Source organism: Lutra lutra, chromosome 1 (assembly GCF_902655055.1).
Source record: "Lutra lutra chromosome 1, mLutLut1.2, whole genome shotgun sequence".
NCBI classification, from domain to species: domain Eukaryota; kingdom Metazoa; phylum Chordata; class Mammalia; order Carnivora; family Mustelidae; genus Lutra; species Lutra lutra.
In genome coordinates this window covers 197327760-197352349 of record NC_062278.1, presented here as the reverse complement: position 1 = coordinate 197352349, position 24590 = coordinate 197327760, and the positions used below count along the sequence as shown (strand labels likewise).

At 36.5% G+C, this 24590-nt stretch overlaps 1 protein-coding gene and 1 pseudogene across 32 annotated transcripts in view; one reads left to right on the top strand and one right to left on the bottom strand.

Moving 5' to 3' along the window:
- SLMAP (sarcolemma associated protein) overlaps window positions 1-24590 on the top strand; it is a 145586-nt gene that overhangs the window by 21268 nt on the left and 99728 nt on the right. The window lies entirely within an intron of this gene.
- Window positions 14855-17980, bottom strand: LOC125087749 (pyruvate dehydrogenase E1 component subunit alpha, somatic form, mitochondrial-like; annotated as a pseudogene).

Genomic DNA, 24590 nt, shown 5'->3' with positions numbered 1-24590 from the left:
ATTGCAGGTACATTTTATGTGTCTTTTTTGGGATGATCATAAGGGGATTTTAAGATGAGTTATAAAGTAAAAGGACTTATTTTTGAGATTCTGCTTCATTGCAAAGTCTATAAAAAGGGTGAGATATATTGTCAGGTAACAAAACAAATAAGGTATAGCACAATATATACAATAATCTACCTTTTATGCAAAAGAGGGAAAATAATTTGTATTTGTTATTTATTTATACATGAAGAAATCAGGAAGGTTATATAGAGTTAGTAACCTGGTTATCTGGGAGTGGGTAGAGTAGAAACTGGGTCACTATGATATAAGGATACAGAAAGGCCTTTTTCGTGCTTCCTGAACCTTGAAACTATACCTCCTATTCTAAATAAGCATTAACTTATTAATTTAAAAAGAAAATGTATTCAGCATAGCACTTTTAGGTAGATTCAGGCTTATGTCCTTTTGAGACTCATATTTATTTATTTGTTGGCTATAGAATATTTCCATTTTCAGGAGACTTGGTCTTGTATCTCTTGAAATAGAGAAATTTGGGGAATACTATACCATCAATAAGGGGTTATGTTCAAAGAGGACTTTTTCAGTTAAATTTCTAAAATCTTTTCAGAGTTCCTCCTTTTCCAATGTTACTTGAATTCTTTTCTATCTTCTGCCTTTTTTGGATGTTGTACATCTATAGCAGAACTTTTTTCTTTCTTTCTTTTAAATTATTTATTTACATAGTAATCTCTGTATCCAACGTGGGGCTTGAACTCTTGACCCTGAGATCAACAGTCCCATAATCTTCTAACTGAAACTACCAGCTGCCCGGCAGATCTTTTCTCATAATGATAAAGCTTTTTGTTAATAATAAGACCTTATATTTAAACAGTTTTGTAATTTAAAAAAGTACTTTTGTACTGTGACTTTGAGCTATCTGACATCATTTAATTTAAAGCAAAATATAGGAAAAGTTAGTGTTTAAATGGCCAAAGTCTCCCTTTTTAAAAAATTTATTTATTTTTTTTATTATTATTTTTTATTTTTTTTAAAGATTTTATTTATTTATTTGACAGAGAGAGATCACAAGTAGACGAAGAGGCAGGCAGAGAGAGAGAGAGGGAAGCAGGCTTCTTGCTGAGCAGAGAGCCCGATGTGGGATTCGATCCCAGGACCCTGAGATCATGACCTGAGCCGAAGGCAGCGGCTTAACCCACTGAGCCACCCAGGCGCCCCATCCCTTTTTTTTTTAAAGCTTCACTTATTAAGATACATTTTATAAGCATGATAAAAATTACTGTTTAAATCAAAATCCCCAGAAGTTGAAATAGAGATTAAGAGTATAAATCTATACCATTTTAAGGAAATGTTTAAAGCTACTCCCTTAAAATCCGGTGTAGAATTAAATTGAAAGAAAAAAGTTACTTAATTTTTTTTAGGGACATTGAAAGAAAATATATTAAATACGCAACCTCAGCTACATATTAGAATCATCTGGAGCTTTTAAAAGACACTGATGCTTGGCCCAGTCCCCCAGAGATTATGATTTAATACTTATAAATTATTCATATTTTTTAAAATCTGTAAATTGTTAATGTCTATGAAGATCATGTTGGCTGCATGACTCTGCTATTTTGATGTAGTATTGAGAAGCAAAAATACATTAACTTAATCATATACTTCAGTATTATGTGGAATAAGGTGACAGTTTTTGTCATTGGCATTTATTTTCCTTTTCAGACTGCTGATAACAGCAAAAGCCCCTACTTAAAAAAAAGAAAGAAAAAAGAAACCATATACAAAAGATCCTGTGTGACTTTTGGTTAATGATATTTATAAATTGCCTATATAACGTTATTGTGAAGTTTACATGTAAAATGAGTGTATAACTCATTTGAATTGCTGTTACATAGTTCTAGATTCTTTAAAATAAAAATAGTACCAATGTTTAGGAAAATCACAAAGATTGAGACTCTGTAGTATCAGTTGTTTTGGAGATTTTATTTATTTATTTGAGAGAGAGAGAGAGAAAAAAAAATGTGATCAGGGGAGGGGCAGAGGGAGAAGCAGACTCCTCCGCTGAGCAGGGAGCTGGACACTGGGGCTTGATTTCAATACTTGGGGTCATGACCTGAGCCGAAGGCAGAAGTTTAACTGACTGAGCCACCCAGGTGCCTCTCTGTAGTATCAACTTAATGTTAAAATTTCTATTCCTATCATTGTGGGGTTTTCTTGTTTGTTTGTTTTTGTTTTTTTGAGAAAGAGACAGAGCAGAGGAGGGCAGAAGGAGAGAGAGAGACTCTCAAGTTGACTCCATCCACCCTGAGCGTGGAGCCCTAAATCTCAAGACCGGGAGATCATGACATGAGCTGAAACCAAGAGTCAGATGCTTAACCCAGGTGCCTCTGTGTGTGGTTTTTAATACATGTGCTCCAGTATAGAATAAAATGCTAACTATATTTAGCAAACATAAGAGTTTAGTTGATTTTGGGGAATTTGAAGTATATATCAACCTAAATCAAATTTACAACTCAAATATATTATAATAAATTTAGGATTATACCAATTGAAATTATGCCATTTTTTCCTGATATCCTGGGGGAATAAGTCAATTTAGAAAATAGGATTTTCTGGGGCACCTGGGTGGCTCAGTGGGTTAAAGCCTCTGCCTTCGGCTCAGGTCATGATCCCAGGGTCCTGGGATCGAGCCCCACATCAGGCTCTCTGCTTGGCGGGGAGCCTGCTTCCTCCTCTCTCTCTGCCTGCCTCTCTGTCTACTTGTGATCTCTATCTGTCAAATAAATAAATAAAATCTTAAAAAAAAAAAAAGAAAAGAAAATAGGATTTTCTGATGAGTTGAAAGAGTAGAACTTTTACCACCAAATCATTTTTGGATGGAAATTTTTCTAAAGTGATTAAACGTTCCCCTGTCACCTTAAATAAACAACCTCGAGATCATGACCTGAGCTGAAACCAAGAGTCAGATGCTTAACTGAGCCACCCAGGTGCCCCAAATCATGAAGGATTTTAATGTCATACTGCTTTTACTTTAGAACTGGTGTTGAGGAGTTCCAAATGATTTTTTTTTTTAAAGATTTATTTATTTATTTGACAGAGGGAGAGAGAGATCACAAGCAGGCAGAGAAGCAGGCAGAGAGAGAGGGGGAAGCAGGTTTCCCGCCAAGCAGAGAACCCGACGTGGGGCTCGATCCCAGGACCCCGGGATCACGACCTGAACCGAAGGCAGAGGCTCAACCCACTGAGCCACCCAGGCGCCCCCCAAATGATTTTTAAAAGAATCACCATGATTAGATCTTTTGTTTTAGAGGACCAGTATCCGTGATAACGTGGAAGACATTGGAACTGTACCTAGAGTCAAGGAGACCTGGTAGAGTGATTTAGTAGAAACAACAGTTGGAAACAGACTGGAATGCAAAAAAAAAAAATCATCTGCATGGAGGGAGACAGATTGGGAGTCATCAACTGAAGTAGTCAAGGCTGTAGGAAATATACTCCCCGGGAGGTATGTACATTTCTAGAACAGGAGAGTCTAGAAAAGAACCCTGGGGATGATCAACATTTGAACAGCTGGTAGAGGAAAAAGAAAACAGAGTTGGAAGAACAGCCAGAGAAGTAGGGAGATCAGGAAAGACTGGATTTGTGAGGAACAAGGCAGGGGAGAGTTTTTGAGAAGATTATTGTTAACAGCACTCAAATGTTACTTTATAAGAAGTCAAAGTAGTCAAAACTGGGCTATTCATCAGAATAGTGAGTATGGAAGCTTACTAGAAATGGGTAAAGGGCTGTAAATTTGTGAGCGTTACGGCTCTGAAAGTGCTTGAATAAGGGATGCAGAGGGTAGTAAGAGCATTTCTAGAAGTATATGTATACTTCTGTGATGATAATTTTTTTCCCTGCAGTTTTAGTTGTTGCTAATTCCATGGAGACTATGTTGGTTCCCTACTTGGGTGGGGCAGGTGATGGGTATAAGAAAAGCCTTATAGGTTAGGCATTCCCTATCCAGATGATTTTTCAATAGACTTAAATGTAAGTTGAGATCTTATCGAGTTAAATATAATTTGTGCAAAAGGAACATGAATCACAGATGTCAAAAATGTATCAGAATGTTAAATGTTATAATTCCACACATTAGAAATTCGGTAGCATAGATGATATTCTCTACTTTTTTGATATTCTGAATTTTTAAAGCTAGGAATTTATCTTTCCATTTCTCTTGGTACAAAAAAAGTCGTTTTCTGCAAAGTGTGTGTGTGTGTAGCTGGATATATATCCAGCTCTTACTGTGTCCAAAGTATATAAATGAGAGACTCTTTGAGGACTGCTTAATCTGGGGATGATTGATAGTTAACTTTATATTTGGCCAAAATTAAATTTTTAGCATAAAACCTATAATATTTAACAAAAGGGTTAAATGTTTTTGTATCTACCCTGATGAACACTTAACTATTAAAGAACAGTTATAGGAACTTATAAACCAAGATTTTAAAAAATGGAACACTGGGGACGCCTGGGTGGTTCAGTTGGTTAAGCCACTGCCTTCAGCTCAGGTCATGATCCCAGAGTCCTGGGATCGAGTCCCGCATCGGGCTCCTTGCTCAGCAGGGAGCCTGCTTCTCCCGCTGCCTCTGGCTGCCACTCTGCCTGCTTGTGTGTACTCTCTCTCTGACAAATAAATAAATAAAATCTTAAAAAAAAGTCTGTTTAAAAAAAATGAAAATAAAAAATGGAACATTGATGAAATTTGGATATTTTTGCAGTGAGATATATATTTTATGAATTTTCAAATTCTATTACCTAATTTTATGTTGCTTTGGTCAGTTCTTTTCTTTTTTCTTTTTTTAATTATTTATTTATTTAGAGAGAGTGCACATGTGCAGAGAAAGGGGCAGAGGGAGAGGGAGAGAATCTGAAGCAGACTCCCCACTGAGTGTGGAGTCTGACATGGGGCTTGATCTTACAAACCTGAGATCACGACCTGAGCCAAAACCAAGAGTTGTACACTCAACTGACTGAGCCACCCAGATGCCCCTGGTCACTTATTTTGTATTCATATAATTTTATAATAGTTTTTAAATTTTGCATTCTTGTCTTTGTGGTATGTGCTGAATATGTGACTTTTATTTTTTAGTTTTTGAGAGAGAGAGAGAGAGAGAGAGCTAGTGTGACATGCATGTGCGGGAGAGAGAGGAGAGAGAGAGAGAAAGAACCTTTATTTTTTTAATTTTTTTTGAGAGAGAGGGAGACCAGGGAGGGCAGGGAGGGGCAAAGAGAGAGAGAGAGGGAATCTTTTTTTTTTTTTTTTAAGATTTTATTTATTTGTCAGAGAGAGAGAGGAGAGAGAGCGAGCACAGGCAGATAGAATGGCAGGCAGAGGCAGAGGGAGAAGCAGGTTCCCTGACGAGCAAGGAGCCCGATGTGGGACTCGATCCCAGGACGCTGGGATCATGACCTGAGCCGAAGGCAGCTGCCCAACCAACCGAGCCACCCAGGCGTCCCGAGAGAGAGGGAATCTTAAGCAGGCTCCATGCCCAGTGTGAAAATCATGATGTGAGCTGAAATCAAGGGTTGATTGTTTAACCAACAGAGCCACCCAGGTGTCCCAATATGTAACTAAAAACATAGTTTTAACATTCAGTAAAAATGAAGATATCAAGCAATTATTAATTAAACATGTAAGACTAATAATTGCTCTGAATTTATGGTATATAAAATGAGGTCATGTATGTGGAAATGTTTTTATAAACTAGGTGGTTAGAAATTAAGTAGCTAATTTTGAATACAGGAGAAATATTTAAAATTCACTCTAAATTTAATAGAAAAACATAATTAAGTTACTCTGGAGCAAAGGGGTCAAATGAAATATTTTCAGTTTCAGAGAGTTTCATCCATGAATGTAAAGATTATAAAGATGTACTAAGATGTATTTTAAAAATACATTTTATAAGAGTTCTAGGGTGGAAAAAATTATTTTGAGTGGGGAGATAGGAAAAACGACTTTGGAAGAATGGCTTTTTTTGTGAGTTTTGGGCCAGTGCAAGTATATAGCAGCAGTCTTACTTTAAAAAAAAAAAAATACCATTTTATTTAGCATGTGTTGCAGTTCTAAACCTTAGTACTCTTTTACTTGCACAATGTTTTCTCTTGTAGAGTATGTATGTCAAAACCCAGAATCTGCACTGTCACTTCCTTGTTGTAAACTTGGCTCTGCTAGTAAGATAAAATTTCTCAGTGTCTTGAAAAACAGTTTGAGAGCAAAATAAAAGTCAAGGTATGACTGATTTCCTAAGTTATGGCTATTTAAAATTTCATTTCAATATTTTCAAAGAACCATGAAATGAACTCCTGTATCAATAGGAAACTCCAAAAACTGCTTAAGTTTTTTGGCATAGCATTTAAATTTACTCAGATTAAGTACCCCCAAATTGTAATTTTAGTTGGTAATAGAGCTATCTCATACTTGAACCAATTTTCGTTCTTTACTAAACTTGAGAGTTGAAACTCTATAGAGACATTTCATCTCAAATTTTGCTTGATACTTTAGATTGTAAATAAAAGTACTTAATTGAGGTAAATCCAAAGTAGTATTCAAATGTAAGAAGTATAACAGGACTTTTTAGTGGATTATCTTTTTGTGTGTTCAGAGGGAATTGTTTGAACATGAACTACAGCTTTAATTGCACATCTGTTGCCTGCAGGTATCTTGTTTTAAAAAGAAAAGCAAAGTAAACTAGTGACATTTGTAATTTTAACCGTGGAGTACTTTAAGAAACGAAGTTTGTTATAATTGTATTAAATATTTAAATGCAACTTGCTAGTGATATTTTTATACAAAATACTTTTTGTGGGTATTGATTTTAGTATTTATTTGACAAACCTAGAAACTTGCTATAAGACATTAATGCTTTACAATAGAATGTGGCTTATTTTATTCTCCATGTAAACTTGTAAGTAAAATAGCTGAATTGGTCATTGTTAGAAATTGTCCTCATCTCTTAGGACTTTATTATTGTAGTTTTTTTCTTGTCTATTATCTTGAATTCTTTTAAGGTGGGGAGCTTTGTCTTCTCTGCTCGATGATCTAGGTTTAGCTAGTATTGAATAGGTTTTAACAGTTAGGGTTTATATTTTTTTCTTAGATCTTGTAGATACTGATTTTTTTGTGTTTGATTTTACTTAAATCATATCTTTTGTCTTTAGAGAGTTTTATTTTCTGTATCATGTGTTTCTTTAACTTGACTGTGATGAATTCTAAGTGTCTTTTTTTTTTTTTTACCATTTAAATAGTTAATTCTTTAGAAGTCTATGGAGCCATGTATATTTTCCATCATACTGATGATGTAAAAAATAAAGGAAATTTATGACTGTTTAAACATTTAACAATGACAAAAACCAAACATTTAACAACAACAACCAAGTTATATAGACTTCTATCTGCCTCCATTGTGATACTTAATGAGAAATTCTTTCCTTCCCTGAAACTCTAATTTTACATCTCCTATATCTCTGGCTTTTCATCCATTACAATTCCATTTCTAGATGTGTAGAATTCCCTAATCTAGATGTGAATTCCTAAAACAATATGCATAGTATTCTACAGATTTCAAAGTCCTGTTGATTCATTCAGCCATCATTATTGAGAACTTCCTATGTGCTGAGCACTATTCTAAACAAAATAAAGTCCCTATCTCCATGGAACAGACATTCTAGCATGCAGATACCATCATCCATCTTTCATTATAAACTCAGTTTATTTAAGACAAATGGGAGTGCATGTGGCTTATTGACAGGGAATTCAGTATAGTTCAGTTCATCTTGTCATGTAAATTTGCTGTGTGAGAGCAATGTTATCATATGGCCCCAGAGTATTCTGGTTTAATTTGAATTTTGTCTTCAACTACTAGTGCTCTGCATTTGGTGAAATCTGTACATATATCCTTTAATTTTATAAATTTATATCATATATGTATCTTCTTGACCTCCTCTGTACTACCAGGTAAACGTTATTATTTTTTTTTAAGATTTTATTTATTTGTTTATTTGACAGATCACAAGTAGGCAGAGAGGCAGGCAGGGGGGTGGGAAGCAGGCTCCCTGCAGAGCTGAGAGCCCGATGCGGGGCTCGATCCTGGGACCCTGAGATCATAACCTGAGCCGAAAGGCAGAGTCTTTAATCCACTGAGCCACCGAGGCGCCCCAACATTATTGTTTTTGAAAGTCATCAGGGAATTGCTTAGATGAGTCATTGAATGATTTTGTTTTGGTGGTTATTTTTTTGTTTTGTTTTATTTTCTTTCTACTCTAAAACTCACTTTTCCATTTTCCTCAGTGTGATTTTTTAAAAAAAGATTTATTTATTTGAGAGAGAGTGGGAGGGGCAAAGGGAGAGGGAAAGAGAATCTCAATGCTAAGTGTGGAGCCCGACTCAAGGCTCGATCTCAGGACCCTGAGATACGACCTGAGCCAAAACTAAGAGTCAGACACTTAATGATTGTGCCACCCAGGCACCTCCCTCAACTTTATTTTTAATAGAACTTTTATAACTTTTGTTTGCATGACTTTGTACTTTTCTAGTTCTTATTTTTTTATAGTTTTTATATTTCTATCTTTATTTCTGTTGTCTGTGGTTTCCATACAGACTTTGTCTTTATTCTTTCAATTTACCTACCAATTCTCTCAAAATTCAAATATTTATAGTCTTAAAAGACCACTTCTAAGAATTTAATTTCAAAATTTATTTATTTATCATGAATTCTGTAACCATATTTTTTATTTTAATTTTTTAAAGTGTACACTTTAGTGGTTTATAGTGTATAGCTGTTACCACTATTTATTTCCAGAACATTTTTGTTGCCCTCCAAAGAAACTCTGTACCCATTTAGCAATCACTCTTCATTTCCTCCTCTCCCAGCCAATGGCAACCATTAATCTACTTTCTGCCTCTATGAATTTGCCTATCTGGGACATACTTCATGTGAATGGAATCATATAATGTGGAATTGTGTATCTGGCTTCTTTCAGCATAGTGTTTTCAGGGTTCATCCATGTCGTAGTATGTATCCATACTCTGTACCTTTTGTGTCAAATAATATTCCATTGTAGGGACATACCACATTTCATTTATCACATTTACTACATACTCAGTTGATGGACATTTGGGTTGTTCCTATTTTTTGGTTATTATGAGTAATACCACTGTGAACTTTTATGTACAAGGTTTTGTGTGGACCTATGTTTTTAGTTCTCTTGGTTATATATCTAGGAATAGAATTGCTGGGTCATATTGTAACTCCAATATTTAATGTTTTAAGAAATCACCAAACTGTTTTCCAAAGCACCTGCACTGTTTTACATTTCCATCAGCAGTGTATGAAGGTTCAGTTTCTCTACTTGGTCAACAATTTTTTTTTTTAAGATTTTATTTATTTATTTGAGAGAGAGACAGTGAGAGAGAGCATGAGCTAGGAGAAGGTCAGAGGGAGAAGCAGACTCCCCATGGAGCTGGGAGACCGATGTGGGACTCGATTCCGGGACTCCGGGATCATGACCTGAGCCGAAGGCAGTCGTCCAACCAACTGAGCCACCCAGGCGTCCCTTGGTCAACAATTTTTATGGTCTTTTTTATTATAGCCATCTAGTGTGAATTGATAGCTCACTGTGATTTTGATTTGCATATCCCTAATACTAATGATGTTGTGCACATCTTTTCATGTTTTTTTTTTTTTTTTTTTGGAGAAATGTTCATATCCTTTCCCACTTAAAAGTTAGGTTATTTATCTTTTTATTGCTGAGTTGTATATTCTAGATATAATTCCCTTATTAGTTGAGCGATTTGCAAATATTTTTCCCATTCTATAGATTGCTTAGCTGGTGCCCTTTTTTGTTATTACAGTAAAATATATATTACATAAAATTTACTATTTTTTTATCATTTTAAGTGTACAATTCAGAATTCATTGGAATTAAATACATTCACGATGTTGTGCAATCATCACCTTTATTCATTTCCAGAATTTTTCCGTCATCCCAAATGGAAACTGTACCTATTAAATAATATCTCCCCTTCTTCATCTCTCCCAGCCCCTGATAATTGCTGTTTCTACTTTATAGCTCTATGAACTTTGCCTATTCTAGGTGCCTCATGTAAGTGGAATGATGTAATATTTGTTCTCACGGTGTCTTTTATAGCACAGAAGTTTTTAATTTTGAAGAAGTTCAACTTATTTTTATATTTGAAGTAATTTTTAATCTTAAAATTCTTAAAATTCTTCATTTATATTGACATTTGTGCTTTTGATGTCATATCTAAGATGCTATTGCCTAATCCAAGGTCATGATTATTTTAATCATTTTTAAGTACTCTCTTACTTGGCTCTTTATCCATAGTCAGAACATCAGTAAAACAACTGATCATAAAACCTGATTAGTTGAATCAGGTTTTATGAGAAGGGTTTATTAAATAGTCTCTTTTAAAATTTTCAGATCAGGGGCTCCTGGGTGGCTCACTTGGTTAAGTGTTTAATTCCTGATCTCATCTCAGGTCTTGATCTCAGCATCATGAATTCAAGCCCCATGTTGGGCTCCACGCTGGGCATGGAGCCTACTTTAAAATAGAATATGGGGCGCCTGGATGGCTCAGTGGGTTAAGCCTCTGCCTTCGGTTCGGGTCATGGTCTCAGGGTCCTGGGGTCGAGCTCCGTGTTGGGCTCTCTGCTTGGCGGGGAGTCTGCTTCCCCCTCTCTCTGCCTGCTTCTCTGCCTGCTTGTGATCTCGCTCTCTCTGTGTCAAATAAATAAATAAATAATCTTTAAAAAAATAGAATAGAATACAATAGAATAGAATAAAATGCCTAGATAAGGATAGTGGGTTTCAGATTTTAGCATCTCCTGGGATGCTTACCTAGAACTACAGGTTTCTCAGAGGGTTTTTGTACATTTGTAGTAAACTTCTAGGAGACTTCATTATGTTGAAAAAGAGTAGAATTAAAATAGGCCAGCATAGTAATTAAGAGTTTGGGTCCTGGAACCTGACTACCTGGGTGTGAATCCTGGCTGTCACTTTCTAGCTGCATGATCTTGGGCAAGTCACTTGTTCTCTCTGGACATTCATTCCCTCCCTTACTGGGCCTCTTGCTCTCTCTTGCTTTTGCAAGGATTAAACAAGCAAATATCTGCAAAGGGCTTAGTGAATTTGGCAATAGTGTTAACCACGTACATGTTAGATATTGTCATACCCTTTAAACTTCAGTAGTGTCATTTCTAGGGACTTAATCTACGAACATTATCAGAGATATTGCATAAAGATGTAGGTGTAACAGTTTCATCACAGAAATTAATTGCAGGAATTTACCATATATAGTCTAAATTAATGAAATTTATGAAATGTCATTTGGTATTTAGTCATATTTTCAAAAAATATTTAATGCCATGAAAAATAATGATGTAAGTGAAAAAGACAGTTACATATACAACTGTATATAAAATATATCTCTAAACTTCTTTGAAAATATGAGCCAGGGAGGCAGAGTGTTGGTCTTACATTGTATATACAGAAATATGTTAAACTGTTGTAGTGGTTATTTTTGGAACCTGGGAGGAGTGAATTTAATTTTCCTCCATCCTTTATTGAACTCTCCTACCTTCAACATAAGTACTTTATATTCAGAAGAACAAATTATTTTTTAAAAAGACCAAATATAGGAGAAAGCCCATTGTAAAATGGGAAAAATGACAGAGAAATAGGAAAAGCCCAGTGTGAAATAGGAAAGCATAATGTAAATAGGAAACCTGAGTCCTTGTACTAGTATTGCTATTAAATAGTTTCAAGCCTTGGGGCACCTGGCTGGCTCAGTTGGTAGAGCATGTGACTCTTGATTTGGGGTTGTGAGTTCGAGCCGCACTTTGGGTAGGCAGATGACTTTAAAAAAAAAAAAAGCTTTGAGCCTTGGAATGAATTTTCTCTCTTCCTTGGGGGACACAATTTCCTCATCTGCAAAATGAGGAGTTGGGTTAAAATTAAAAAGGGAGTGTGCAGAGTGGTTAAAACCTGGGAGGTGAGAAAGGAGAGTTAGGGACTACAGTTGAGATCACTGTGTGGTCTCATGTCCTGCTTCTTCTTCCTGTTCATTTGGTGACTTCTGGCCAATAATTTAACCTCTCTGTGCCTCACATTTCTTGTTTATAAAGTGGGAGTAATAGTAATATCTCATGGGGGGTTGTGAGAATTAATTAATAATACATGTAAAAGACTTAATAATATAGAGTCTGAGACACAGTAAGGACTCAATAAATGTTAACTGTTTTTACTGGTATATAAGATTCTTTCTAATGCATTCATTTATTTCCAGTAATATTGTTAGTCAAGTGAGTGATTCTTAAATTTGTCTATCATTTGGAGATTTTGCTAATTTTTTATTTAGATATTTTGAGATGGTGGAGACTATTGATTTGTGAAATTGAATATTTTGAAGTCCCTGTTCCCTTACCCCCAGCTTTGCTTAATTGCCTTGTGTCTTATTACAGGAAGCTTCTTTGGGGCCCTAAGTTACCTCATCATTGAGAGTATTTTGTAGACCTTTTCAGCAGTAAAAATCTCATTTGGTTTTATAGAGTTTTTTTCTAACTCTTTTTGTTCTGAAGCTAATGTATGTAGCTTAATGTATTTGTAATTAAGTTATATAGGCTGTTAAGTTGTACCTATGTTTCTTCAACTGGTGTTTCAATTTTAAACTTAGGAAATGGTATAAAGCCCAAGGGAATGTTATAGTCCAATTGACTAGTCCATCCTAGGAAAAGCTAACATTACAACATAAAGTTAGCTGGAAATTGTTAGAGTATGACCTATAGTGTGACTGGATTGATGCATAGATGTTACTTAATTTAATCCCAGAAAAAGAATGTATCCAAATGCTTTAAGAGATAAATCCAAGTATGTAAAAATCACTTTCAGGGGCACCTGGGTGGCTCAGTGGGTTAAAGCTTCTGCCTTCGGCTCAGGTCATGGTCCCAGTGTCCTGGGATCGAGCCCCACATCGGGCTCTGTGCTCTGCAGGGAGCCTGCTTCCTCCTCTCTCTCTATCTGTCTGCCTCTCTGCCTACTTGTGATCTCTGTCAAATAAATAAATAAAATCTTTAAAAAAAAAATCACTTTCAGAATCAGCAACCATGTTAATTCATTTTGAAACTCTGAACAGACTACAGAAATAGATGACTTTCATAATATTATATCATTTTCTTTCACTGACTATATAAGATACTTAATTAAGTCTTGAGTTGAATTGTGACTCAGCTAGTCCATTGCTTTGGAAATTTTTGTCTGTGAGCAAGTCACTTTATGGTACCTCAGTTTATAATGGCAGTCATAATGAAGATGATCACGTTTTTTCCGTACTGGGGATAAGAATGAAAGTTGTATTTTGATACATTTATTCTTGGATCTTTAGAAACTCTCCCTTTCTCTGCAGGGTTGTAGCTATGGTAGACAGTCCACTTATAGAAGTCATTATTTCAGTGTTAGAGAACAAATTAGTTGAGTAATATTGCCAAGAAGCGATAGGCAAGAGTTTGATTTCCACAGTTAAGGGATATCGTTTGTTACTTAAAACAGGTATTAGAGGATATTTTCCTCTAATTATAATAACTTTTATTTATAAAACATACCTAGCTAATTCCCATAGCAGGAGAAAAGTGCTGTGTCTTGATAGACAAAATCAGCTCAAGACAGTTTTGTGACTCACTAACGGAAGAGGGGAGAGTTCTTTTTGCCTTAGGGATTGGATTTTATTTTAAGATGAGTTCTTTGTCTAAGCACAGATATGAGACAGTTCCCACCCTACATGTCAAGTATCTTATTCTGTCTTCCCTGAGATTTAACTCAATCCCTTCAAATTCCTCACGTGTATACTTTTATAACTTCTGCTGCTTGGTTCTTATTATTACATAGTGTTTGTATTTCTCCCTCCATATTTCTCTTCCTGAGTGCAAGAACTTGTGAACTTTTCCTTTAAACATTTTGAGCTATGTTTTTGTGTTTGTTGATTTGTTTCAGTTAAAAAAAATCATTTTTTTCATATAGAAGGGACTGGTAACATCTGTGGGACATAGGAAAGAAGTTGTACTTTTCACTGCATCACTGGACCTTTGGAACCATTACATTTCCCCCCAAAATTTTAATCCTAATTTTATCGCATTGTATATTCATAAAATTTTTGTTTGTTTTATGGGTTTTTTTTTTTAAAGTTGAGACCACAAATTTCTTAAAGTTAGACCATGAATGTTCCAATGAAGGCATAATGATTTTTTATAGTCTTCCTTTACAGTCTTCCTTTAAATGATCCCCTTAAACTTGATTCACTGATTTGCACCATAAACCTTTTTTTTTTTTTTTTTTAAGATTTTTATTTACATATTTGAGAGAGAGAGAGGTAGAGAGCAAGCATGAGCAGGGGCAGGGAGAAGCAGATGGAGAGGGAGAGGCAGATTCCCTGCTGATCAGGGAGTCCGATGTGGGACTCGATCCCAGGACCCTGGGATCATGACCTGAGCCAAAGGCAGATGCTTAACCAACTGAGCTACCCAGGCACCCCTTGCACCATAAACTTTAAAAGGTGGATTATTGGGGCACCTGGGTGGCTCAGTCACTTAAGCATCAGACTCTTGGTTTTGGCTCAGATCATGATCTCAGGGTTGTGGGACTGAGCCCCAAGTCAGGCTCCACACTCAGTGTGGTGTCTGCTTGAGAATCTCTCTCTCCCTCTCTGTTTGACCCTCCCCCAGCTTGTGTGCTTGTGTGTGCATTCTCTCTCTCTCTCTCTCTCTCTCACAAATAAAAAATAAATTAATAAATATTTAAAAGGTGGATTGTTGCTGTAAGTATGATGTTTTGATTCTTTTAAAGTTTGTTCATAATCAACTATTGCAAACTAGACTGTATTTTCAATTTCTTTACCCACCTCAACATCAGTTTCCTTTAATTCTTCTACACTGACAGTATTGGTGTTTACTATTCTATCTTTGAGAAGCGTAATGAGGTCACTCTTCTTGAATTTCTTCTTGTGTATGATAACTGACTCCAGGATCACTCATACTGTGTCCTTTGATATTGGTGAGTCTGCAGCTCCGTCAGCATGGCCCCCTTTACAGATCTATAATAAGCAGCTGCAATCTTTGTTGCTTCCTGGACACATAAAACATACATTCCATCTGCTCTTAGCCCAGGAATAAAATTGTCTCTCTTGTAGTAGTCAGTGCTGGCTGCTGCTCTCTCAGCAGATGCTCCCATTCCATAGCAGTTATTCTTACGGATGAAAATAAACAGTGATTTCCACAAAACTGCCATATCGTAATTTTCAAATATAAAGTCAAGTAGAACTCCTCTTTTCCATTGTGTTTATAGACTAGACCAATACCAGCACCCAGGGAACCAGATCTCTGACGATGCCATTGCCCCAGGAGCAGTTCTTAGTGTATATGTGCATCGATCCTTCTTTTTCTTCAGTACAACCTTCTCTTTGTACTATAAACTCTACAGATTTCTGGGACAGAAGGTCCACAAGTATAGTTGAAGCAATGAGCCCAGTAAAAGTGAGATGAGATGGTCCATGATATTTATCCAATCTCAAGTTCCCCACCTTCCTGACATTTCACAAGTGACAAAAACCAGGAATAATGTTCTGTTAATGCTCTTGGTGAATAGTCTGTATCATCCTATATTATCCGACTCCCTCTTCCCTGCTGGACACTGAACATCTGTGATAGGAGGGACCTCTTTTAACCCATGAAGATCACATTTCTTGATTTCAAATGTAGCATCATTTTCAAAGTAACAGGATATGCCACTTGTAAGCACTGCTAGCTGTGACTGGCAGGAAATGGTGAGTATCTTCCTCTTGAGTGCAGGCTGTGGTGGTAGCTGTTGGTGATGATGTCCTTCTACTATTCTGGACCATAGGCCCACAAAAATTTTTTTAAGGGTATATAATATTTGTGAATGGGCTGTAACTTTCTTAACCATTCTTCCACTGGTGAATAACTATGTAACTACATAGTTCCCATTTTTTGAAAGTATTATAATTTTTGCTTTGCTGAATATCTTTTACACTTAGATCTTTATTCATCTTTCTTCTTTAGACTGAATTTTTAGAAGTAAATCACAAGGCAGATTTTAAGGGGCTCCTTGGTGGCTAGTTGGCTAAGCATCTGCCTTCGGCTTGGGTCATGATTCTGGGGCCCGGGGATTGAGCCCCATGTCGCTTCTCCCTCTCCCTCTGCCCCTCCCCCTGCTCATGTGCTTGCTCTCTCTCTCCCTCTCTTTCTCTCAAATAAATAAATGAAATCTTAAAGAAAGAAAGAAAGAAAGACACATTTTAAGAGCTCCCTTGCTATACTTAGCCAAACTATTTTCCAGACAGGTTGTGCCAATTAATACTTCCATGATCAACTTGTTGAAATGTTTCTCTTATGTCACTCTTGGAGGCACCGAATATTTATTAAGATACTTCCTGTTATTTTTATCAGTAACAGATTGAATCCCTTAAATTTTTATATTTCAGGGTTATTGAATATGTGTATATGTATATTTATTCTTCTTATCCTTCCTTTGTTCATTGGCTTTTCAAAAACAGCCTTATTAAAGTATGGTTTACACTCCATAAAATTCTACCATTTTAAATGTAAGTTAAGTCTACCTTAAGTTAAAGATTTTTAGTAAATCTGTAGTTTTGCAACCATCACCATAATCTAGCTGTGAAACATTTTCATCACCTAAAAATTTCTCTTTGGCCTATTTGCTTTCAGTCTTTGGTCCTACACCCAGCTTTTGGCAACCACTGATATGCTTTCTATCTCTGTAAATTTGCATACTCTAGAAATATCAAATAAACAAAATCATATGCAGTCCTTTGTGAATGGCTTCTTTCACTTAGCATTGTGTTTTTGAGCTACATCTATGTTGTAGAATATATTAGTAGTTCATTTTATTTTTATTGCTGATACATCTTATATATTCAGTAATTGATAGGCATTTGGTTTGTTTCCAACTTTTGGTTATTATAAACAGTGCTACTGGGAACATTTGTATAGGTTTCTCTGTGTCTTTCACTTTTCTTGGGTAGTGCCCTAAGAACCCATTAAATTTCACATCATTACTCTGCCACAGAAAATTTTTTTTAATGGTAGCACTAGATTTGAGAAGAAACACAGTTACATGATATTAAGGAATTAAAGTGGAATGATTGGCATAGGTAAGTGAAAAGTTCAAGACCTGTAGTATGACTATGTAATAATGGAAACCACTTCAGGATTTTTTGGTAGATGAGCAACTACCAGAACCTAAAGCCAAGTGAAGGCAAATAAAATCAATGGGCATCTAAATAAACATTGAAAACTTTGGTTCCATGAAAAATGAGAAAAATGGAAATGGAGCATCATTTACATTCATTATGAGAGAAAAATGAGAATATGTCACACATAAAATGCCCTTTTTAATATAAAAGAAGGCCATCAAGACTATTGTAGATAAACAGACCAACAAAACAAGCAGTTCTTTCATTCAAGATAAATATACTTAGCAAATAAGCATTCGTTCTTGCTAGTGATCACAGAAATAAATATTTTACAAATAGATTATATTGTTAGCAAAATTGATAGTGCTAGAAAGGGTATGGTAGTGATGTTGCTTTGTATGTTGATCTAGTTCACATGCAAAGCACCGTGGCAAGCCTGTCTGTCTCTATCTTTGGAATATTAGGATTCTGAGGTAATTTTCATTTTAGCTTCCTTGAATGTAATTAAAAGTTTTTAATAGTAAATTACTAAGAGAGGGAATAAATCAAAAGATAAAAAAACAGCTGCGGAGTTTCCCCATGTGCTGAAGTTGAGTCCGGTTGTGCTTTCCTCTCCACTCGGTGTCTGTGACTCATTCCAACTCTGGAGGCACTAACCCAATGCAGCTTTTTTTCTTTCTGGCCCGGAGAGTGCATGTCTGCTCTGCTGTATCTGAATCCTGCTTTTACAGCTTTGGCTAAATCCTGGATCCAGTTGTTCTTTAATCCAATGACTCACACCTTGGGAGTTCTCCACCCCACTCCAAGAGAAAAATGCTGTAAACTTTCGTTAGTAGTAAATCTGTCACATTCTTTCTGCATTTTACTGATTTTGCTTTAGGCACTCATATGCAAATGTACTTCTGTTGATTTTTTTTTTTTTTTTTAGTTCCTGTGGAGTTCTTCTGTATGGGTGGGACCAAACACTTGTGTCACTCCCAGTTAGTACACTATAGTATCCAACAATAAGTGATGTTTTAGTTTGACAAATTGTCTCCCTAAAAGTGATAAAATCAAGAAATGGAAATTGCTCCTTGCTCTATTTATTTTCCCCCTGCGTCTTTTTTTTTTTTTTTTTTAAGATTTTATTTACTTATTTGACAGACAGAAATCACAAGTAGGCAGAGAGGCAGGCAGAGAGAGAGAGGGAGAAGCAGGCTTCCCGCTGAGGAGAGAGCCCGATGCGGGGCTCGATCCCAGGACCCTGGGATCATGACCTGAGCTGAAGGCAGAGGCTTTAACCCACTGAGCCACCCAGGCGCCCCCCCCCTGCGTCTTTTAAGTTACTTTTTTTTTTCTTCCAACATCAAAAATTCTTTCCATTTCTGATGTTTTTATTGCATTGATAATATTTTTCCCTAATTACTAACATTATAGGTTTCCCATCATCTGTGCTTATAAATACTTTTCCATGTTATATAAAGTTATAAGATTTTTATATTGTTAGTTGAATTTATGTGAAGTCATAAGTAAAATATGTAACAGTCAAGAAGTTAGGAATGATAAAAAGCAAAACAAAAATTTTTAATTGTTTTATTATGCTTGACAGTGATTTTGGTTTATTAAGAAATATATTACCAATTTTCTGTATATAGAACAACCATAAATACTCTTCCACTACAACTGGAAATAGTCTTTTCCTGTAGGTAGTGGTGTAGCTGTGTTTAGTCTCTTTAGGCATTTCCATTCAAATTGGCTTGACTGCTTAAGAATCTCAGAAAGAGAGGGCCCTGTAGGTTCTATTAATTTTTGAAAAATTAACGCAACAGGATCAAAAAGTTCAGACTGTTATGTGATTTGACTTCTTGATCTCTAATTTCTGCCAGCTTACTTAGGTCGCTTACAGCGTCTCTTGTTGCAGTGGGAGAGGTATATTTCCCTGGTCTCTTGGATGTTTCTTTCCCTAATTTTTCTTGTACTTTCTGACTGTCCTATCTGATATTCCTTCAAGCATTATCTTCACTAATTTCTCCGTAAATGCTTGTGTCCCTGAAAGTTCAGTCATTCTTTTCCCTGTAATTGTTACTTTTGGATCATCTCATACATCACTGTAATTTTAATAACCACTCAAATGCTGATGCTTTTCAAATATCTTGAGCCCGAAGGTCCGAGTTTATATCTTCTGCCTGCTTACATTTACTCACTTGGATGTCTTACAGAGACTCCAAAAGCAGTAGACCCCAAACTGAAATGAATCATTCACTCACCCCCCACCTCAAGTATTTCCAAATAGAGATAATGGTATTATCATCTGCCCAGTAACCCACACTAGAAACTGCTACCTTGAACACTGAGCCCATAGAATCTATCACTAAACCCCTTATACTACTGATGCTGCCCTAGTTTAGAACCTTGTTATTTCTTTATTTGGTAGCCTCATAACTGGGCTTCCTGCCTCCAGTCTTATACCCCTCAAGCCATCCTCTTCCCATGTGCAATGTCAGTTTGATCTCAGTACTTTCCTTTTTTTTTTTTTTTTAAGATTTTATTTATTCATTTGACAGAGATCACAAGTAGGCAGAGAAGCAGGCAGAGAGAGAGAGAGGAAGAAGCAGGCTCCCTGCTGAGCAGAGAGCCCAACGCGGGGCTCGATCCCAGGACCCTGGGATCATGACCTGAGCCGAAAGCAGAGGCTTTAACCCACTGAGCCACCCAGGCGCCCCAGTACTTTCCTTTTTAAACCCTATAGTGGCAAGCTGCCTATCATTATACAATAAAGTTTGTTCTGCTATATATGCCTTAAAGGCTTGGTGACTGCTTACCTCTCCAGCCTCAGTCCTGTGCTTCACATGCCAGGCTCCCTCCACAGCGTCCCACGCCCCCACCCATGTTTCTTACTTCTTCTCTTTGCTTACTGTGTTTCAGTCCCTTCTCTACTCATCTTGACTCACTCCGTCTTCATGACTCAGGATGGACAGCTCCTTTAGAAAGCCACTTCTGAATCCTCAGGGTACCCTTCCTGTCTACTGGATTATTCTTGTTAGTATATGAAACTGCAGTTTTGCTCTTATTTAAAGAAAAAATTTCTTCACTTTCCCTTCTACCTATTGCTCATTTTTTTGGTAAGTTTTTTTTTAATTGAGGTATAATTGACATACAACATTATATTAGTTTCAGGTATGCAACATGATGAGTCAGTATTTATATATGTTGGGAAGTGATCACCACAATAAGACTAGTTAACATCCATCATCATACATAGTTACAGAATTTTTTTCTTTTGATGAGAACTCTTACTACCTACTCTTCTACCAACATTCACATATGCAATATAGTATTACAACCATAGTCATTATGCTGTACATTACATCCCTGTGACATATTTATTTCATAACCAGAATTTTGTATGTTTTGACACCCTTCACCCATTTCTCCTGAGCCCCAATCCCTGCCTCTAGCAGCCACCAGTCTGTTCTATCTATGAGCTTGTTTTTTGTTTTTAGATCCCACATGTGAGGTCATGTGGTATTTGTCTTTCTCTGATTTATTTCACTTAGCATTATACCCTCAAGATCAGTCTATGTTGGGGCGCCTGGGTGGCTCAGTGGGTTAAAGCCTCTGTCTTCGGCTCAGGTCATGATCCCAGGGTCCTGGGATTGAGCCCCACATCGGGCTCTCTGCTCAGCAGAGAGCCTGCTTCCTCCTCTCTCTCTGCCTGCCTCTCTGCCTACTTGTGATCTCTGTCTGTCAAATAAATAAATAAAATCTTATAAAAAAATCAATCTATGTTGTCATCATTGGCAAAATTTCATTCTTTAATGTCTGAAAGGTGTGTGTGTGTGTGTGTGACATTTTCTTTATCCATTCATCCATCAGTGGACACTTAGGTTTTCTCCATATCTTGGCTATTGTAAATAATGCTGCAGTGAACATGGGGGGTACATATATCCTTTTGAGTTAATGTTTTCATTTTCCTCAGAAAAATACCCAGAAGTGGAATTCCTGGATCATATGGTAGTTCTATTTTTTTTTTTTTTTTTGAAGAACTTCCATACCATTTTCTGTAGTGGCTGTACCAATTCACATTCCCACCAATGGTTCACAGGGATCTGTTTTCTCTGCATCCTCCCCAACACTTTATTTCTTGTCTTTTTGATAATAGTTATTTCAACAGGTATGAGGTAATACCTCATTGTGGTTTTGATTTATATTTCCCTGATGATTAGTGATGTTGAACATCTTCTCATGCACCTGTTAGACATCTGTATGTCTTCTTTGGAAAAATGTCTGAGATCCTCTGCCCTTTTTTAAATCAGATTGTTTCTTTTTTTTTTTTTTTTTTTTTCTGTCTTGTGTTGGATGAGTTCTTTATATATTTCGGATATTTACCCCTTATTAGATAAATGATTTGCAAATATTTTCTCTCATTCAGTAGGTTGCCTTTTTTGTTGATGGTTTTCTTGGCTGTGCATGTTCATTTCTTTGCTTCCCTTTAGAGCACAACTTTTTTTTTTTTTTTTTTTAAGTTTTTACTTGTTTGAGAGAGAGAGAGAGCATGAACAGAAGGTTGAGGGAGAGGGAGAAGCAGACTCCCCACCGAGGCGGGAATCTGACACGGGGCTCCATCCCAAGACCCAGAGATCATGACCTGAGCCGAAGGCTTAGCTTAACCATCTGAGCTACCCAGGCACCCCTACAGCAAAACTTCTTAAAAGACTTGTCTATATGTGTGGTTTCTTATTCCTCTCATTCATTTTCTCTTGAATCATTCTGGTCAGCTTTCTTTTCTTTTTTTTTCTTTTCTTTTCTTTTTTTTTTCAAGAGAGGGAAAGAGAGAGGTTGAGGGAGGAGGGGCAGAGGAAGAGGAAGAGAGAGAATCATAAGCAGGCTGCACACCCAGCACGGAGCTCAGTGGGGCTGTCTCATAACGCTGAGATCATGACCTGAACTGAACTCAAGAGTCAGGCACTTAACCTACGGAGACGGAGACGGAGACGCTTAACCTACGGAACCACCCAAGCTTTCATTCACTGCTACTTCCGTATAGTTATTGTCAAGGTCATCACTGGCTTCCGGTTGCTCTTCTAGTGGTCAGTTTTTGTTTTCATTTTTGTTTTCTCTTACTTGATTTTTCAGCATTATTAGACGTAGTTGATTTCTCTGACATTCTTGGAAAACATCATTCCCATAACCTTGGGGACACACCACTTTCCCTTGGTTGTTCTCATATTTCACTGGCCAACTTTTAAATTTCTTTTGCTTGGTCTTTTTCTCCCTGACCTGTAAATTTTGGATTACTCCAAAGCTCTGTCATTGGTCTTCTTGTCTGTCTTCTTGCTGTCTTGGTGATGTCATCCTGTGTGTCTCTCTTTTTTTTTTAATTAAAGATTTTATTTATTTATTTGACAGAGAGAGATCACAAGTAAGCAGAGAAGCAGGCAGAGAGAGAGAGAGAGGAGGAAGCAGGCTAGGCTCCCCACTGAGCAGAGAACCCGAAGTGGGGCTCGATCCCAGGACCCTGAGATCATGACCTGAGCCAAAGGCAGAGGCCTTAACCCACTGAGCCACCCAGGCGCCCCTCATCCTGTCTCTTGACTTTATATTCTTTGTATTTGCTGATGACAGTCAAATTTTTATCTCAAGCCCAGACTTCTTACCCCAAATTGTAAGCTCATATCCAACTGTTTTTTTGACATTTCCACCTGATGTCTAACAGATACCTCAAATTTAATATATCCAAAGCCGAAGTCCTAACCCCTCCTTCAACCTCATTAAAAAACAAAACAAGAAACAAAAAACAAAACGTCTCACCTTCAGCCTTTCAGGCTTTTATAGAGGCAACTGCATCCTCATAAATTGCTTGGGTTAAAAACTTTGGTAATATAAGTGACTCTTAATCTCACAAAACAAACTGAGGGTTGATGGGGGGAGGGGGGTTGGGGGGGTGGGGTTATGGACATTGGGGAGGGTATGTGCTATGGTGAGTGCTGTGAAGTGTGTAAACCTGGCGATTCACAGACCTGTACCCCTGGGGATAAAAATGTATGTTTATAAAAAAAAAAAAAAACCCAAACTTTGGTATTGCCCTTGACCCCTTTCATATTGTATACCCAATCTGTTAGGAAATCTTATGCTCTACAAATTGCATTTCACGTATGTGCTGTATTGTATAAAAGGTTAATGTTATGTTTTTCAGTTTTGCAACACTTTTATTTTAAGGGTAGGAATCCTGAAGACCGTGGTTTTACCAGGTCTCTTAGTTTGAATTACCCCAGGTAAAGAATTCTGGTGGGTTGCTAAAGCTATTCCATTCAGAACTGAATCCTTTAATATGAAAGAACAAAAAGGAAGTAAGCTGCAAAAACTCTTAAGTACAGTTCAGAAGTCAGTGATTTTACCTCCGACGTCTCTTCTTCACATGTGCAAGATGATGACTAGTTTACTAACCCTTTTGAATTCTCTTTTGAATTTACTGAACTTTGTTCCCTTTGATCTCCCTTGATTGTTTTCTTTCTGGCAGATTCTCTTTTTGTATGTTTTTGTCTTGTGTAGTTAAGTGTGTATCCTGGGTTTTTTTTTTTTTTCCTTTTCATCTTCCTTTTACTCTCTTCCACTAAGTGACTATAATGTGGAATTGAAAATTTGCTACGCTAATTTAATAAAATTTTATATCTTTCTTAATTTTAAAGTTTAAGTATTTAGGATTTCTTTTTGTGGAGATAAGCACTGTGAACATTTATATACATTCTTTCAGATTTTTGTTTTCTAATGGTATGTTACCATTAGATGTATCTATATAGTGTATATAATTATTTTTGTGAAAGTATATATCATTTTTCTAAAAAGGGATCACTGTATATATCATGATATATTTTAATTTCAGTACCAGTAACTCTACCGCATTTTTTGATGATTGTGATATTGTGATTGTGATGTCTGATATTTTATCAGATCAGCATAATGTAGTTTGGTTAGGCTTTAGCTGTTTCCAGTTTTTAATTTCTATTAACCTTCTTAGTGAACATGCTTATGCATTGCCATTGTAAGTGTGTGTGTGAATATTTCAGTGTTTCTGTAGGTTAGATTTCTGGATGTAGAATTGAGTATAAGCATTAAAAATCTTCATAGGTATTGCTAAATCATTTTCCAAAAAGGTTGTAGCAGTTTATATTCTCATGCCCAGTATGTGAGACTGCTGTTTCTCCACATTCTTGCCAGAGTCAAACAAAAGACTAGTTTTAATTTTTGTCAAACCGATATTGACCACTCTGTTAATTCCCCATCTTCCTGAGCTTTTTAGGTCTTTGAGAGTTTTGGAGTTACATGC